Here is a 19432-nt window from a genome sequence, read left to right as displayed (position 1 = left end):
AAGCATGGAGCTGCCTATAAAAATAAAATCATGGGGAAACCAATGATTCTATTTAGTATGATGCCCTTTGCAACACTTTGCTCCAGAGCACTTTACAGTTTTCTACAGCAGAAACCACCAAAGATGTCAGGAATGTCAAATCACATTGTTGACTATACGCTTTATGAAGAACATATCTGCACTAGATTTATGGATTTATGGTGTCTGAGTTTCCCATATGCCCAAACATAAACACTGAATTTGACTTGATGTGAAAGAGATGCTCTCTTGCTGCCTGCACCTGTATTACAATATATGACAACCACTGACAACACTTGCAACCACAGTATGTTATATCCTTGCATGGGAATGTAAATAAAGGTCAGTATTAATTGCCCTCATATTTTAGGTGTTAATTTGCTCCTGCATTGTAATTGCCGAATAATACAAGCAGTGATAGAAGTTGTCTCGTGTGCTGGTTTGAAAGAAAAAGAAATCAATGTTTTTATTTTGGCACTTCTCGTGTAATTCTTGAGGGGCCTCAGATCAATACACGTCAATGACAACAACAGGGTGGTGCAGTGGTTAGCATTGCCGCCTTACGGCCTGGGGTACTAATCCCTCCAGGTGCTCAAGTTTCCTCCTACAGTCCAAAGACATGCTGGTTCTGTAGGTTAATTGGTTTCTGGGAAAACTGGCTCTGGTGTTAGTGAGTGAGTGTGTGTTTGTGTCTGTAGGTACGCTCTGATGGACTGACATCCTGTCCAGAGTATACCCTGCCTTGTGCCTGTTGCTTGCTGGGATAGGCTCTGGTTCCTCTATGATCTTGTACTTGATAAAGTGGTTAGAAAATAGATGGATGGATAATGACTACAGCACATGTAGAGGGTGCACTGAGTATTTACCAGACTATCTGAAACTTTGATTGCTCCTGGATGGGGCAGCTATTGTCAAACTCAGTAAAAAGTACGGGCTGTCAGGACTCTCCTATAAAAAGGGGTCATTATCAACCCCTGCTTATGTAGGTATTGACAGCACACATCTTTCTTTGGCATTTCAGTCATTCACAGGTGACTTAATCTGGGATGTATCAGGGTTACACTGATAAAAAAAGAGCGACCCTTTCTTTCATCAGTGTACCACTTAATCAGCAATAGAAACAACATATAAGAAGTCAGTTTGAAGCTATGTCTGGATTGGGAGACATCAAGAACACAAGGTGCAATCAAAATGCCTCCAGTCCATGTGAATCGTAACGAAAATAGGATTGCTCTTGGATGTTGCTGTATATGATGTATCGTAAATCATCTGTACAGTCCCTAAATGTGCAGAAGATTTGTGATACATCATATACAGTAACATCTGGAATGATGCCTTACAGTCTGACGTCTGCCATGACTGTAATATTATGCCATAATCTGACTTGTTCAGTCACTTTCAGGAAGCAAATACTCCACATGACATATTAATAGATAAGCACTGAAATACTACTTAGGTATTTCTATATGCGTAATTGAAGAGCTGTGAAAATATATTTCTTACTGGAGTTCAATAGGGAAGTTCAGAAGAACAATGAAACCCACTTCCAGCCACTCGTTGGCTCACCATGGTACAAATACAAGACACTACACCATTTGTTCCCAGCATCCATCACACTAACATCAATGCATGATTCCCTCTGCCACTGCTGCTCCAACCTGACTCTTTCAGCAATGAGATTTTGCTGACCTTGCCTTCCATATTAGTCACTGCACTGCAGTTGTTTCAGCAGTGCTGTGCTGTCTAAACCCACTATCATTTTCCTCCTGTTCTTCATACTGCTGAATTCTGAGCCTGCCACCTCATTCCCTCTGTTGGCAAATGTGCAACAAGCCATCCACTCTCTCTGCAATCAATCGAGTTTGACTTTGGATTACAATACTATTTGTTGGATTACTGCTACTCTAGTGACTCTTCAAAGCTCTCATCATCAATAAAGCCTTACCTCTGTACTGGATTTAATTGTCCAAAACTCAAAGGTAAGACCTTTCAGTAAAATATTACTCTTCCAAACATACAGTACACTGCACTAGATCTGCTCCTGTAATTAAGGTATCAACCCTCAGTCCTTGCTTGGGATGTATAGTATTTACTCACCAGTCTTCAAGGTTAGACTCTTTAAATGCAGAAGCCATATCTGTTACTCCATCCAGCCCCATAGCTCTTTGCACCAATATAATTTACTTAATGGTGGCTTATTTATAAATATGTATGTTTCTTAAGTTACTCTTCCCTATGTATTGTAGATAGATGCAACCTTCGGAGTCTGAGATCTAATAACAAGAAAGGATGTCTCAACCTCTGGTCCACAGCCTGCAGAGGACCACCAGGGGGCGTCCTTTCCAATGCCTGTTGGGCCTCCTGTACTCCTTTTTGTACTCTCTATTTTGTGAATATAGGTTCATTCGTCCTGCCCACTATGTGTCTCCCAGCATTCCCACAACTTCCTCTTCTCTTCCTGCTAAGAGCACTTTTCTCTTTACCTTATAGCTGCATTGTGTGTCTGTTTCACCTATTCCTGCCTATCAAAGTATTGTTAAGTTTAAGTACCCTTCTACAAAAAGCTTTGGTTACATTGTCATTGTCATTATTTTTGTAACATTAATCCCTGGCTCACATACCAGTGCTAATAATTCCTGAATGTGTGTCTAGCCTTCAGCACTTTGAGTATTGCTTTTAGATACTTCAATACCTATTTGATAGAAAAAAATGCAGGTATGATAGTAAATACATGAGGGTTCTAATGAGTCATGCTCGTCTCATTACAATAATCTGGCATTACTTTATCTTGATTCATCTACAAGTTTCCTGTGCTCCATGTAACGATGGAATAAAATCACTTTCTGAGCACTAAGCCCTTGTCCCACTGGAAGGAGTGGGTTATTACCAAGGTACTGTAGGTGCCTGGCAGTGTAATGGCCTTCCAGTGTCTCTCCTGTGCCTGAACATTTAGTGGCACACTGCGAGGGTCTCAGTTGGAAGCCGAAATGCATGCTTTTGCAGCATGTCATGTTAATGGCCAACATCAGTCTGTCATAAAATTGCCATTAGAGAAGCTTACCTTCTAGGTGTCACGAACTGCATTCCTACGAGCACCTCTCACCACCAACACCCGCGCACTAATTAATCAATTGTCATTCCTCACGCTCTTCCCCATTTATACCCTCTCACTCCACTCAGTCCCCGCTCACTATTGAGAATTTCCTTTGGCTTTCTCTTGTGCGCGTTTACTGTACCACTCTCGTCCTGACTTCTGGCTACCTGACCTTGTTTTTTTTCTCCTGCTTCGACTTCGTCTCGTCTCTCGTTTTGGATTTGGAATACTCTCAACCTGACACTTGTGATACCCAACCTAGCTCTTCTACCTTGACTAGGACCTTCCCCCTTGGGATTTGGACACCAAACACTAACGCCCTACAGACTCAGCGCCGTATAGGGTCCATCCAGGTACTCTTAACATCGCCCCTTGTCACCAGGCCAACCAAACAGAATTACTGACTGTCTGAATTGCAGCATCTAAGGCTTCAGATTCCTCAAAATCCACTTGAGCAAACCCACTGCTTAAGCCTGCAGCCTCTACATGTAAGGTCTCAGTTGGCCTGAGTACCTGCATTCTGCTTTTATGCAATACAGATTTTACCCAAGACTCCAGATTACAAATTGCTCTTAACATTATCTACAGTAATCTGCCATAAAAAGTTTACAGGTCTTTCTTATAATCTCACTTATATTATCAGGTAAAGGCACCTCCTTGAATCACTTTCTGGGGTTCAGCTTTCTCATCCATGTGGCCAGACCATCAGAGAAATCTTACCTCTATGACACCCGAATGAATTACAAAAAGCTGTGTCAAGTATTTATCAGTATTTATCCGGCATATTGTGAGTTGGATAAAAATAATCTTTTAAATATTTTATGATACAGACAGGGATGCAAAAGAAATCTGTAGTCGGGTACAGAGTCTGACAGTGAAAACTGAAAACTGTTCCCACATTAAACGTTTCCCTTTTTAAAACGAGACATCAAAGAAACCGAGGCACTGTTCAATCTGTTCAAGAATACTTCTGATCACATAGCTCATTCGCATCACACTCTGTATTTTCAACAAGGCTGGCATTAATTTTATAGCTCTCTGTTTTCTAAAATATGTTTTGTACATACAGTATATTAGTATACATCCATCTTCTACCTGCTTTTAACCAATATAGGGTTGTGGAGGAGCTGGAGCCTAGCACAGCATACAACTTGTGCAAGCCAGAATACACCCTGTAGAGGACACTAGTCCATTGCAGAGCACACACAGACACACTCACGCCAGGGCCAGTTTTCCCCAGAAGCCAATTAATCTACCAGTATGTCTTTGGACTGTGGTATGAAACCAGAGTGGAAACCCTGTGAACATAGAAAGAACATACAAATTTCCCTCAGATAGTAGCCCAGGAATTGAACCCTGGGCCAAGCACTGCAAGGTAGTGATGCTAACCACCGCTTCACTGTGTCACACATATATTATGATACCTTACTTAATAACATATCTTGTAATATATTATCAAATAATGTGTCATGTTCATCTTCTTCTTTCATTCATTTTAAATTAGCCCTGTGTTGTTAGCCGGCTGTGAATGGGATACTACAATTGGGAGGAGTGAAATTGACATAAACAACAATCATCAATAAACAGAGCTGACATATTTGAATAATTACCCTCATTTCTTCTATTGAGGTTATTGTGCCTGAACACATGTACTGTACCCATGAGCTGACACTGCTTCAGACTCTCAGATTCACACACTGAGTGCTAAAGTACTCACTTGGTTTGTAAAACCCGGCTGCCAAACTTGTAGAGTCTGGCTTTCTTTCAAACCTCTATAAGGATCATTTGCAGCTGAAACTATGTCAATTTGTCATTGATTTCACTCCTATCCCTTCTAATTTTTTTCACATAGAATTGGCAGTACAGTTCCATTCTTGTAATGCCCTTTAATTGAATCATAATCCATCCTGCCTTTGTGACTAATGCCTTCTGCTACCATGTTCTTGACTAGTCAAACTGCTCATTAGCAATGCCTCCAGATTATACATAAATGAAGAAAAATATATTTTTCCGTGATAAATACCTCAGGTCCACAATGCTGTAAAATCCTATTAGTTGCTGCTTTCCTGGAATCTTCTTAGTGAAGACAACGTGACAGTGACTCATCACCAAAAGCTCAACAGTTCCAGTTTGCTGCAATTCAATCAAGGTCAAATCTTTTTCCACCTACCCTAAGGTGTGAAAGCCCCAACATCAACACCTTGTCCTGTTTTCCAACACCCAGAAGCCTAGAGCTATATTACAAATCCCAGGCAGTCCTCTAACTGAACTGTCAAACTGTATAAGCAAGACACATGAAGCCCATGCAAATATATTTGCAATTTAGCGGTTTATGTGTCCTTTATTTGACTCTTATCTCACCTACAGTATGTGATTGTTGGCACTGTAGCAGAACTACTCCACAAGGAGAGGATTAAAGAGAAATGGACTCCATTCCTGCTCCTCACAGAATGAACAGTTTAGCACAGCCGATCAGCCTGTTGGTAAGTCTTTGGGATGTGGAAGGAATCCAGAATTCCCAAAGGAAACCCAGAGAACAGACTCTTGTCCAGAATTGAAGCAGGCCCCCAGAGCTCAGAGGCCACAGTGCTGATCTAAGTTCAGAGATCTGTAAAGGTAAATGCAAATTACTCCTTTACTCTCCAATCAGTAGTTGTCCAATTTCTGTGCAAACTGGAATCCTCTTTTTAAACATTTTTAGCAAGTGATCTTACTAGCTGACATTGCAACAGAAATAAACCTGAAGGCAATTTGGACATATTACATCTGAGAATGTTAATAACAGAAAACACAAAAGGCCATTATTGTTCTTAACCACTTCTTCTAATTCAGGGTCACAGGGAAGTTAGAGTCTCTGCTGGCAAGGATACACCCAGGAGGGATTGCCAATCCGTCACAGGAAAGATACACAGAAAAACACATGACTGCTGTGAAAACTTTTAAGAGACAACACTGAAATCTGCTATACTAGTTATATTCAAAATAACTGAGTCGTAACTGATGATCAGCTCCACTTCCAAATGAGAAACTCTTATAATCAATCTATTCATTATTTTTCATTGTCCTCTTTATCCTTAGACTGTTGCGCTGAGCCAGACTCTAACACGGCACAGGGCACAAGGCAGGACCGCACCCTGAACATGGGCAGCACACATTCTCACAGTGCGCAATTGGGAAACACTTACAAACCTGGACAGCATGCCTTTGTATTATATGAGGAAACCAGCATGGTAACTCCAGAGCTATGAGGCAGCAGCTCAAACCACCCTACCACCCTAGCACATATGTTGCCCAGAGTTATTTAGCAGGCCTTAATCAAGGTATATTATAGGTCATGGTGCCTTCACTCTACCTGTGGTTAATTGGTTACTATTACCACTACAACAACAACAACAACAACAACAACATAATAATAATTTACTTATTACAGTAAATACATATTACCTAGCAACTTTAAAAGCTATATCTCAAAGTGCTTTAAAGTAGGTGTTAAAAGAACAAAGGATACAAATTACAATATAGACATACTGTATAAGAACGACAAGTGATTAGAAGTACAGCAGAAGATACAGTACATGGTCATTAGAAAATGGCCTAATTAACTAAAGGCCTTTATGAAAAGAAAAATTTAGAGTCTTGATTTAAACATACCTAGGTGACTGGAGACTGAATGGGGGACACTCTATTAGCCTTAGAATTTGAAATTTGGGGCATATCAAGAGAAAGCCCTGTCACCCATAAAATGTACATGAGCATGGGGGACATACATAGTACTGTACAAGACCAGAGTCAGATGAACAAAGGTTGCAAGGTGGGGAGTTGATAATAAGTCAGATAAGTACTGAGGTCTCAAGCCATGTAGAGCCTAGGTGAGCATGAGGATTTTGAATTAGACTTAAAATCCTCATAGGAGTAATGCTATCAATTTCATGTGACCAAGTCAGGATTCTGGCTGCCAAATTCTGGATAAACTAAAGTTTGTTCATTGTTGATTTAGATACCCCAGCGAGTAGGGCATTGCAGTAATCAATGTACTAGTGTACTGTACTATAATAATAATTGCTTACACTTATATAGCACTTTTCTGGACACTCCACTCAAAGCGCTTTACAGGTAATGGGGACTCCCCTCCACCACCAATGTGAAGCCCCACCTGGATGATGCGACGGCAGCCATAGTGCGCCAGAACGCTCACCACACACCAGCTATCAGTGGGGAGGAGGAAACAATACTAGCCCTAGTAGTTGACCACCGCATCTTCAAGTCATCTCAAATTAACAAGAAATATGCATGCAAAGAACAGCAATTCTATTTAATTTCTGTCACTGCAGCTCAGAATGATCATACCTGTACAGCTGACTGGTTATCATGGACTACAGATGTAAAAGCTGCAGCTTAATATGGAGTACTAGCTGGGCTGAAAAACAGACTATGAAAACATATAATATGACTGTTCCAAAATAAAAACTGTTGCCAACACATATTTTGGCAACTCGCCGCTAAGGAAACTAGTAGAACACCACCTGAACTACTGAACTGTACAGTATGTAATATAGTGGCATAAACTGTTGACAGCAAACCACTGTCGCCTACACCAGTGATGGCTGTATTATTACTATTACAGTACCGTATATTATAGCATATTTACACCTTACATTTTGCACTTTGCAATGGAAAATTTGTGAAAGGGCACACTAATATCATGGGTGTTACAGCTGGAGTTCAGCTATATAGCCTTCATTGACTATTCAATGTGCATTCCCAGTAAAAGAGTTGGAATTTTACTTTCAAATTTGAATCAATTTAATTTGAACTTTGTGAAATGTACTTTTAAGGGGTGGCATGGTGGCGCAGTGGTTAGCAGTGCTGGGGTAGTGCTGGGGTAATGGGTTCAGTTCCAGACCTGGAATGCTGTCTGTGTGGAGTTTGTATGTTCTCCCCATCTTTGAGTGGGATTCCTCTTCGTGCTCCAGTTTCCCCCACAGTCAAAAGACATGCTGCTTCTAGGACAAATGGCCCTTCATGTGAGTGTACTGCATGTGTGTGTCTGTGTGTGCCCTGCGATGGACTGGCATCCTGTCCAGGGTGTACCCTGCCTTGTGCCCATTGCTTGCCAGGACAGGCTCCAGCTCCCCCACAACCCTGAATTTCCAATTCTAAACTCTCCTTTTCTCTCCCTACAGCTCCTGCACCAGCACCTCACTCATCAGTTGATGTCTCACAGATCAAATGGGTGTTTGAGAGAACTGCAATTTGCTAATAAAGCCACGGCTCCTCTCAATCACTGATTTAAAATGTGTAATAAACATTGCCTATTAAACTGTATGTATTTGTGCATGGAATCAGTTGTACGTTTACTCTTCCTTACAAGTAGTAGTTAAGATATTCTAGTAAATTGAGTAATTAAAGATGCTGAGTGACCTCACAGACTGCACTGAGATGATGTCACTTAGATTTTCATGCAATGTCACCTGCTGAGCCATTGCAGTGTCACTGAGTCATAGGCACCATGTGAAGCTGAAAGAACCCTTGAATCAGACTCAGCAATACTGGAGAGAGGAGCTGTTTCAGGGTTCAGTGCTTTTTCGCCCAGAACTTTCTGTGCTTCCCTTGATTAATGGATTGTCATTACTGAGTATCTGCATTTAGTTGGAGCGCTTTTTATTACCACCTCTGCTCACTGTTGCTCAGGGATTAATATAGAACATAAGTGATTAGTTAGTCTCACGAGCAAATGTCAGCTCAAGAAAAGCCAGCAGACTCTTGCCGTTATCAACATCATTGACATTTAAGACTCGGTGGAATTCCTAAACTATTGCAGCACAAACTAAACAGACAATATTCAGTTTTTATCCTAACAGAGAGAGTGGCACAGTGCGAGCCTTTCTTTCTGAATCAATTGTTGAATGAACAGAACGAATACATTTTTCATGACATTCTTGCCACACTGGAGGGCAAATGTACTGCAAAGTACACTAAGTAATTTTACTTGCTCTCTGAAGAGTTAGGTTCTACCCTTCCATGTATATTTATACATTACATTTTGTATAATTGCTGTATCATACAGGTATTTCTCAGATATTGATATTGAATATGATATTTAATATATTCATTCAAAGCAAAGTTAGAGAATGGCTACACTTGTACAATATAATTTCACTTACCAGTTGATCAAAACAGACCTGTGTAACTGTGCGTTGCTGTGTTTAGTTTAAGCAATTGTGAATCTTACTTTTTCTTAGTTCTGTGACCTGTAATCTTCCCAATGGTATTATCATCCAACTTCAAGCATTTGTCAAAAATGTACTGATGGAGCACCAAGGCAAATACAATTTTTCATATCGTCTTAACTCCCCACTGTTCAAAATTACTCTTTTACAATTACTTTATTTACAAATTGCACACCATTGCCCCACCCACAATTCCCAAGTACCAGGGATACAAAACAAAACAACAGCTGGACAGGGAAAAGACGGAAAAAAAGAAAGCAAAGACACTTCTTATCGTTAATACAAAATAACAACCATGGAAGAAACGTGGCACACATAGAGTGATTGAATAACTGGCACTCAGGGGGATTGGGAATAGAGCAGATAGGATATTATGTGGAACTGGCCACTCCTCTGAGCTAATTGAAAGATGTAGAAGAGCAGCCAGGAGGAAAAGGGTTTCAGTCCATTATGTGTCTAAGATCTGATACGAGAGAAAGGAGAGTAAGAGCTCCAGAGGTAGTTCTCCATAATAACAGGTGGAGCTGGCTTATAGGTCTGTGGGACTCAAGGACCTGTGGAAGAAAGGGAAGGATGTATGTAGAAAATAATGCTTTGGGTGTACTGAGGGGTGTCACGGGTGCTGGACAGAGGGATGGTTATCTCAGTATCTAGGGGTAAGTGAATATTGCTTTCCACCTATGAATTTAGTTTCCTCTTACAAGTAGTTCAGTAATTCTATGCTCTTAATGTGCATACTTTTAATTTAATGTATCACAAGAATACATACCACTTCTCAGTTTAGGACACATTAGTTGTCTATTTAACATCCTTTGGCGTGGTCAGCAACAGGTAATCTGACAGAGTGTTTTAGACAATATACCAGGTGCACGCTGGGATGGATGCAGTCACGTAGGTGACACAGAGGAAGCTGGGGAATCTTTGTCTTGTGTTCTTCCAGGCTTTGGCCATCTCCCATCATCTCTCTCGCTTTCTGAACATCTCTCTAACATCTCTTTATTGTCTTAGCCTGTACCTTATGCTTATGTTGCAGAAAATCTGAAAGAAATTCAATAAAACTTACAGTAAGCTACTTTATGAAAAAAAACCTCGAGGCAAAAATGTGTATTGTATTTTAAAAAAATACCAAATTCATAAAACTTACATTCAATTAAAACAAACATTCTACAATAAAGAATTAAGGAAAATGATTGGAAATGTAATTATGAAACTTGGAAGTAAATGGCATTATCATTTAAAAGTTTCACAAGGTAAAAGGACCAAAGATATTTGCTCAGTCCGGACGTGTCTGACACCTGCATTTTCCACACTGTTCACTACCCAGCAGAAACAACAGCCTTCCCTTATTTACATGAAAACAATAAACATTAACAACGTAAACAGATTAAAATGACTTGAATAAATCTGTAATTGGTTTTAGGTGGGAGTTCAACCCTCTATTTCGGAGTAGAATTCCCCCTATTGACATGTATTCTTATAGGGAATGAGTTTTTAATTTACGTGTTTTTGTTTTATGCAGCATTTTTAAGGGAATGCAATCGTGTAAGTCGAACAACTACCTGGGGATGTTCGTTATGTATACCACTGCTATCTCAGTCTTCAGTGTTCAGCTGGTGTTAAGGTTAAGGTTAAGGTTAGAAGATTTCTAGTTCACATGAATTCCTGCTAAAACTATATTTCTTAAGGTAATCTTCCAGCTTCTCTGATCTGGTCTCTGACTCTTGGTCATGTTTTGATACCCAGGAACCTTTGCTTCAGGTACACTGTCTGGGACTCACAGCGCTCCTTCATTCTTGCTCTGGCAAGCTGTAGGTTTAGGGTAGGTAGAGGAGTTTATTCCTATATGTACACATACATTGGAATACTTATTCTCTCGGGACATAAACAGTACAGCAGACGACACAATACGACAGACAACACCACACAATGAAGACAGTACATTACACACATACTTAATGATAACAACTGAACAATAAATATATAGTCCTGAAAAATAACATGGTAGACCATGCCAGACATCCATTGTGCAGAGGTGCATTGAGTTCTGAGGCATTGCAGTTAGCTGTTAAGGAAGCACACTGCAGCACATGGTTCAATTTAACCTTCTGCGCCACCTGTTCCATTTGTGTAGCAGGAGAAGGAATTGGAAGGTACAGGTGTGACACAGGTTTTACGGGATCAGTTAAAGCAATGTTTTCACAAAAAACAAAAATTTGGCTGTAAATACAAGACAGCTCCAGACATGTGGCAGGATGTCAGCAAACAGAGTACAACTTGATCTGTGGTAAAATGATGGCTGGGGGTGAGAAGGTGGGGACATACACTAGCTTAAGAAAGCCTGACGTGTCACAAAACAATACAAGTGGGGTGAAATATATTTCTGAAAGCAGAAATTTTGTATTGAAAAACACAGGAATTTGTCCCTAAACTCCTAGAATTCTCTTAATCCAGACAGATTAAGGTGTCTGAGTTTGAAATAATTTATATTCCTTTGACTCTGGTAATTGTGTCCTTCCACATTTGTGTAATGAATACAGACAAGAACATTACTTTTGGCTGGATTTAAATTTCTCTGTTAGATCTCTTCAACAAAATAGAAGTGGTAATGGAGCTGAAAAAATGTGGCTTTTGGGGATGCAGGCTACAACTGTCTGAGCATGTGGCGAGCTGGTGGCTTAAACAGGTACATCCTTCTGAAGTGCATTTCAACCTTATTCTTGAGCAGGTGGCCGTTCAGAGCCAGGAAGACACTGCAGAGAAGCACAAAGAGAATGTCTGGAAAACAAGGACAAAGCAAGCCAGGGTCCAAACCGAAATTAACACCGTTGAGAGGATTGAGAGTCCCAGAGCAATCTCAGAGTAGCCCTTAAATATCCCTTGCCAGCAGCTACTGTATATCCCCCTTCAAGTTACAATTGACAATCCACTGAAGCTCAGCAGGTGTGAGCCTGGACAGTACATGGACGGGAGACCTCCTGGGAAAGCTAAGGCTTCTGCTAGAAGAGGTGCTACTGGTGCCAATAGGGGTTGCTCACCTTGCAGTCTGTGGATCCATCATGCCCTGTTACAGTGATGGAGGCACAGTAGTGCAAAAAATATGCCACCTTTAGGATGAGATGTAAAACCGAGCTCCTAATTCTCTGTAGTCATTAAAAATCCCAGGGTGCTCTTCGAAAAGAGTAGGGGTGTTACCTCTGATATCATAGCCAAATTTCCTCCTATGCTTTACTGAGCATGGCCTCCAAATAATCCCCATCTCTGAACTGGCTTCATCACTCTGTTCTCCTCCCCACTGATAGCTGGTGTGTGGTGAGGGTACTGGCACACTTTAGCTGCGGTTGCATCATCCAGGTGCAGCTGCACATTGGTGTTGGTGGAGGGGAGTCCGCATCACTTGTAAAGCACTTTGAGTGGGGTTTCAAGCGTTATATACAGTAACTGTAAGGAATTATTATTATCCCTGAACCAAATGAAAATAATAAATTGCCTGCAGGTGATCCAGGTCTCCTGTCAATGGCAACCAGCGCTGAGTGACATGTGGTTGAAGCAGTGGCTATCTGCCATATCAGTGCTAGCTCACCCTGCAGAGCAGCAGCAGGGGCAACAGGAAACTTAACTGAAAGAATGGGACTTTTGGGGGTGGAGGATAAAACTACCTGACCTTATCTATATTATCTTAAGTAACAAGATGGCACCGACCAGGGTGACATGTTATTTGCTCTTATTCACACTTATTCACACTGGGGACACCTTCAGAGATGGGATTTAGCTGCTGAATTTTTAGAATTCTTTAAGCAGTACCTGAAGGATCCTATACCTGAGCTTTGCATATTTATGAAGCAATCAACCCCACCCTGCAACAAAATAATGGCAACAATTGTCTTTAACAATCAGCAAAGATCTCTGAAGCTGAAATGAACATCATTAATTCTCACACTGTCTGATTTTTGTTCCAGGAAAAATCTTTCTGCTTGATGTCCTGAGATGGAAAAGGGCTCACTGCTGTTGTCAGCCGACACACCTCTTTTCTGACACCTCCTCTCGTCTGTCACGCTGCCTGACTGCCTGTGGACCGCGCCTCTGAAATAGCGACTCACCAAACCCGCGTGAACTCATGTGGAAAGGCGAGAAAGATTTTCCCGAGATGAACTTGTTTAAGCAGAAGCCACAGTCGGTTCATGCAAGGAGCACATTACTTGTGGTGTTTGCAATCTGGCAAATCAAATCAGTGGGTTAAGATTGGAAACAATTGCGAAGTTATTTTGCAACTACGTGCAGGCCTGTTAAAAAAGACAGATGGGGAGTGGGGGAGCTGTAGACTAGACTATTTGGGTCAACTCAAGCCACTGGCAGTACAGTAAGTGTGCTTCTAACAATAGGCAAATCTCTCAAAAACAATGGACAGAATATTGAACTCTCAACTTATAGTAGATCACGGAGACAAAGGTTTAGGAAATTGTTACTCAACTTAAGGCCCCATCAATCCACTCCATTGCAATATTTTAGTGCAGCCAGTACATATATTGTTACAATGATCCCTTTAATTATGAAACACACAATGTGCCGCCTTTAGGATGAAGTGTAAAACCGAGATCCTAACTCTGTCATGGAGCTATTTTACAATGCTAAATTCTCAACCGGAGTGGATTGGAAAATCTACATGATCATTTTCTTGAGACAGATGAGGTAGACTCAAGTCACACAGTTAGAATACATGAACCCCCCTCCAACATCTGAAAGATCTAAATTCATAACAACAGCTGACAAAAGCCTTTCTCTTCTATCCTCCCCTCCGTCTGTCTGTGTGTTGCTTGGGAAACAGAGGCAACCATCATATGACACTAGACTGCTGTGTAAAAAGAAGTCACTAGTGGGAGCCGTTTGAAAATGCATTTCAATCTGAGAGCAGGAGCTATGTCTTTACTCAAAGAGTTGTGGGAGTACAGATCATGCTCCCCAGCCATGTCGATGAAGGTTCTACCCTGATTTCTTTCAAGAAGCAACGAGATAATTCTTTGGCCCCTGCTTTGAGCAGTCTTGTTTTACATCATGAGACCTGCATTTCATGCCCAGCACAATGAAGATCTACACACATTGGATATACCCTTTGAGGAATACAATTTAGGAACCCCAAAGGAAATTTAAGTGTCTCATTTTAATTTGGTTATTATAGGATAAAGGTAACTGCGAGGAAGAGAAACAGGCTCCTGCAGTAGAGAGATGTAAGAAACATGAGAGCAGTCACAGGTGGGCACTATGAAAAACACAGGGAGACATGAACCTTCCTAGCTATATTTATCTCTTTTGCTAGCTATACTAGCTTTGGAAAAGATTCCTCAAGACAAAATTCAGAATACAGCATAAAAAGAATAGTATTCTGAGGTTTGTGCACCTATTGGCTCCCTGTTTAATTTTATGACCATCAGAGGTACAGTTACTGTACCTGTATTTATATTGGATATCATGGCTAGGCTGGTGTATAGCAATCTGAGAAGAAAGAGACACCCTTGTACAGAGCCACATCCTTATAAAGCAGACAGGCTAGAACAGAGATAATATGAATGGCAACACAAAACACAAATAGAGAAGGCACCTAGCAGCTTGGCTTTCTGCATGTGTACAGACAGTATACAGGTAAGCACAGAAAATTTCAGAAAAGCAGAAACCAAGTAGTTAGGCAAATTAAAGAATACCAACAACAAATCAGTCAACTGGTCCTGATGGTGCAGTAAAAACAGTATGCAAATTTCATGTTAAAGAGATCAGTGAGGTCATGTACAAACCAAAAGAAGAACAAGCAGAAAACAGGGGAAACTCCAGAAGATTTGAAGATTAATAACAAAATCCAACACAGAAAAGAGGAGAACAGAATGGCTTAATTACTCATAGGCCAGTTGGCTTAACATGAGTATCACATGCAGTACTGGAGATCATCATCAGTGGGACATGGTTCATTTTTGTACTGTTATGGTCTAATTGGGGAGAGTTAACATAGGTTTCATGGATGAGGTTCCGCTTCATAGCTGAAAAACATTCAAGTCAAGGCTAAATGCTGCTATAAATCAATTTGTGTACAGGTAAATGACAAGCACTAATGGGCTGAATGGTCTGCTCTGCTCATTAACTTTTCTCATCCCATAGGAGAAACTAGAGCAGTACAATCCATGTGTAAGATCTGAAAGGTAAGCAGTGAAAGAGAAATTAAATATAACTGACAGAGAGTACTCTGTTAGATCCCCAGATAATTGTTCGATTTGAATCTTCCTGACCTCCACAGGTCATTTGGTATTGATCACACTAGGCAACCATTCGTTCAATAATGTTGAACACCGGCACACATCAGGCTGAAATAAAAGTGAGGAGAAAAGACCAAATGCTGCACAAATCCATCCTGAGAATTCTGAAGCATCTCAGTGTCTCACTCACTGAATCCCAGAACAACATCTTTGTGTCTGACTGACTGAATTCCAGAGCACCATCTCAGTGTCCGACTCACTGAATTCCAGAACAACATCTCAGTGTCCGACTCACTGAATTCCAGTACAACATCTATGTGTCTAACGGACTAAACCCCAGAACAACATCTCAGTGTCTGACTGACTGAATTCCAGAACAACATCTCAGTGTCCGACTCACTGAATTCCAGAACATCTTAGTGTCTGTCTCGCGGAATTCCTGAATAACATCTCAGTGTCCGACTGATTGAATTCCACAACATCTGTGTCTGACTCACTGAATTTCAGAACAACATCTCCTAGTTCATCTCATTGAATTCCAGAACAGACACCATGTTAACTCAGTGTGGCTGTGTTTCACCAGTAACCTTCATCTGCCTCCATGCTATAATCTACATAATACAAATAACATATAAAACTATAATATAAGAGCATGTCCATCCCATCTACCCCTCCAACCTATTTTTAGATACATACCTCTAATATTACACAAGCAGATTATTTTTTTCTGTTGCGTAATGACACTAACTCATGTGGCCTATTATGCAAACAGAGAATGAAAGAACTGCAATCACGTTGCGAGTGTTGGTAGTCCACCAGCAAAGGAGACACAAGCAGATGAAGATGCATTCAGATCTAGACAGTTTTCAGGGGGATCTTCTGCAATAATTGCTCAGCAGCAAAGATTCGCTTACCCAGGGTCATCCGTAAGGCTGTCGAGTCTGTGAGGCTACATCAGCTCAGAACTGCTGTTGTTCCCTTTCATACAGCACAGACCGTTTTTGTGTAGCATGCACGTTTGGCGTCTTATTGTTGTGCCTGCATCTGGGTTATTGTTATTGTTGTTGGGATTCTAAATTCTCCAGCCCAGTGCAGTGTGTGTGCGTGTGCGCACGCGCATGAGTGTTTGTCAATGGCTCCAGGATAATCCTATAATGTTCCACTTGAATGGTTTATACAGAGCGAGAGGGAAGGGGAGGGGGTGTTGTTGGGAAAGGGGAGGGAGCAGTACAGCAAACAGGGAGCTTGGGATTGCACTGGCGATGGCATGAGCGCTATACTGGACAAGAAGAGGGGTGTTTAACCCTTTGCTTGCCAGGCTGTAAGACCTGACAATGCGGGAGCCCCTGTCTGTGAGCTATTGCCCGAGGGCCAACAGCTGAGGCTGGGAGGCGGAGAGACATCAGGACTGCTGGGCATTGGGAACAAGGGAGCAAGGGAGAACAGCAACGCTTGGGCTACACAACAACCACAAGCACCACTACAGGAGGCGAGCAGGGGTGGGGGCTGTGACAAAACAGGAGGAAGGGGGAGAGAAAGGGGGTGCTCCAGTTACTCATTTAATCACCCAACGGCAGAAAAAAGGAGGGGGTGGGACTGTTTTCCTGGATACAATGGTTCGGCCACCAGGAGTCTCCTTGCGCTTGGTGAGACGGGAGAGGGGGGAAAAGGCTGAGAACGAAGACGCTGTGGGTGTCTTGAAGATCTCCTGTGATCGGACTGATCCCCAGCCCTCCCAACCCTCTTCAAAACACTGCGCGGTTTAGGAAGCCACGTGCCAGAATGCCAGGATGGGACTGCACCGAACGAGAAAGGTTGCAAAAGAAGGCTCCATTTCTCTGCATGAAAACAGACGCTCTGTGGACTCCTGATGAGCTGATGGACGGAGGCAGCAAGCCCTGTTCAAGACCCTGTGTCTTTTGACCGACATCAGAAAAGGTTGAGAAGACAGTGGGATAATCTACACAAAAGGAGTCACTCAGCTCGTCCAGCAAATATCACAGCACCTACCAGCTGCCCTCCCTATACCGTTTCTTGAGATCACTGACTTTAGGGTTCAAAGTCACAAGAATTATTGCTGCCGAAAAGTCAAAATTAGTGAAGCCTTTCACTTTCACGTCTAATCCAAAAGACCGAGCACAGTGGAATCAAGCAACTTGCTCAAGGTAATGCCATCTCTGTATAAAGTTTTTTTTGGCAGCTGTACATGCCCCAGAGAATCACCAGAAACTCTAGGATCACACATAACCACCACAAAATGTAAGAAACTAAGCAGGGTACCCATTCCATTTCATCCTCAAATCAGACAGGAGGATATGAAATTATTTTTTGTCTTTTCCAGCCAATACAAGAGAAGATTGCCTCTCTATAAACTGTCGCTTATCAATTCCCAGAGGTCAAAGGTAACATTAGTGGGAGGGAGCAGCATATTAAATGGATAAGATGGCAGCTTGAGAGGTAAACTTCTTTATTCTTCCTTCTACATTTCTGGTTCACAAGTGATCCTGTTGTAGTCTTCTGGATAGGCTTTGGCAGTATTTTTCAGAACCGTGCGGTGCTGGAATCAAGTTCCTGAGGTCAGAATTGCCTCTTTTCCCAGGGTGTCGATATTTGACCCCTGACTCTTGATCCATGCGCAACACCCTCTGGATCTGAAGGCTAAATGTGTTTGAAATTGTCTATCATGGCAGTCGGTGCCCTGCTGGAGTAAGAGCTGGCCTCCTGCTCTTTACTCATGGCTTAAAAGAGCGTTGTTGACACAGACAACAAGAAGTAAAGGTACTGAGGCAGCCACAGGGGGACACCAACCTCTCTGTAAATACAAACACGTAGACAGGTCTTCAGGAAGGCAAGGCTGTTGCACAAATAAAGCTGTCAATCTCTAGGAATAGCCCAGAATTATGCAATACAGATGTGTCATGTTTGTTCTGATTTGATTTTCACTCTGACCTAACAAAATACTTCCAACCCTGGCAACTTACTGTTTGGTAGCAGCCTCGTCCTTTTTTCCAAAGGAAAATTTAGAAAAGGCCATGAGTTGGACATTTTTGAATGGTTTGGAGGTTAACCTTTTGCTTTTGATGTGGTGCTCAGTCTCTCTACCCGTACACATTTGTGTAATGGATGGTACAAGCACTTTAACATTCTGGCGGTTAGTGCTGCTGCTCACAGCTCTTGGGTCCTGGGACCAGTTATGAGCTGGGGCACCTTCTGTGCGGAGTTTGCACGTTCTTCCCATGTTTTTTATCCTTTAACAGGATAGAGGGCTTTTCTGATAAAGGATAGATGGATTATTACGGTAATATGATTTTGCCATTGTTGTGCTTGCAGTTCTACTCTCTACGATTGTGGCTGTAAAGAGATTAGTATCTGAAAACAAAAATTAAGCTGCTTTTCACTGTCCCTAAACTAAACATAATCAAGAACAGTTTTGAAATGAGCCTTGAATCCCTTTTACATGGTGTGATCAGGAATCTGACACGACTCCTGTGTTGTTCCTAACAACATTCCTGTGAGTCAGGCTGGCTGTCCGTGTCAGTTCAGAGAGAGGTTCCTCCAGTGTGTGTTTAACGCGCTGTACACCTGTCTTCTAAATTAATGTATAAATAATAGTAATGTGTAACTCCAGGAGAGTATGTGTTTTTAAGGACACAGGCCCATTCATGCTTCCTATTGTGAAATAAACGTATTGTAAACACAGCTGCCTCCTGGTGTGAATATTCATGCCGGGTTGTGACAGTGAGTCATGGTGCCCCTGTTTACTCACAATGGCTCGCTTGTTAACTAGCGAACTGTGAGGGTGCAGGCCTGCCGAAATCCGGGAAAGTCTCTATGGTGGGGTGGAGATTCAACCT

General features: G+C 41.7%; 1 protein-coding gene across 1 annotated transcript in view; it reads right to left on the bottom strand.

Annotated features, from left to right (window-relative positions):
* Positions 1 to 19432, bottom strand: part of pacsin1b (protein kinase C and casein kinase substrate in neurons 1b) — a 101232-nt gene that overhangs the window by 27026 nt on the left and 54774 nt on the right. The window lies entirely within an intron of this gene.

This window comes from Atractosteus spatula, chromosome 7 (genome assembly GCF_055471065.1).
Source record: "Atractosteus spatula isolate fAtrSpa1 chromosome 7, fAtrSpa1.hap1, whole genome shotgun sequence".
NCBI classification, from domain to species: domain Eukaryota; kingdom Metazoa; phylum Chordata; class Actinopteri; order Semionotiformes; family Lepisosteidae; genus Atractosteus; species Atractosteus spatula.
This window is presented reverse-complemented; position numbering and strand designations above follow the sequence as displayed.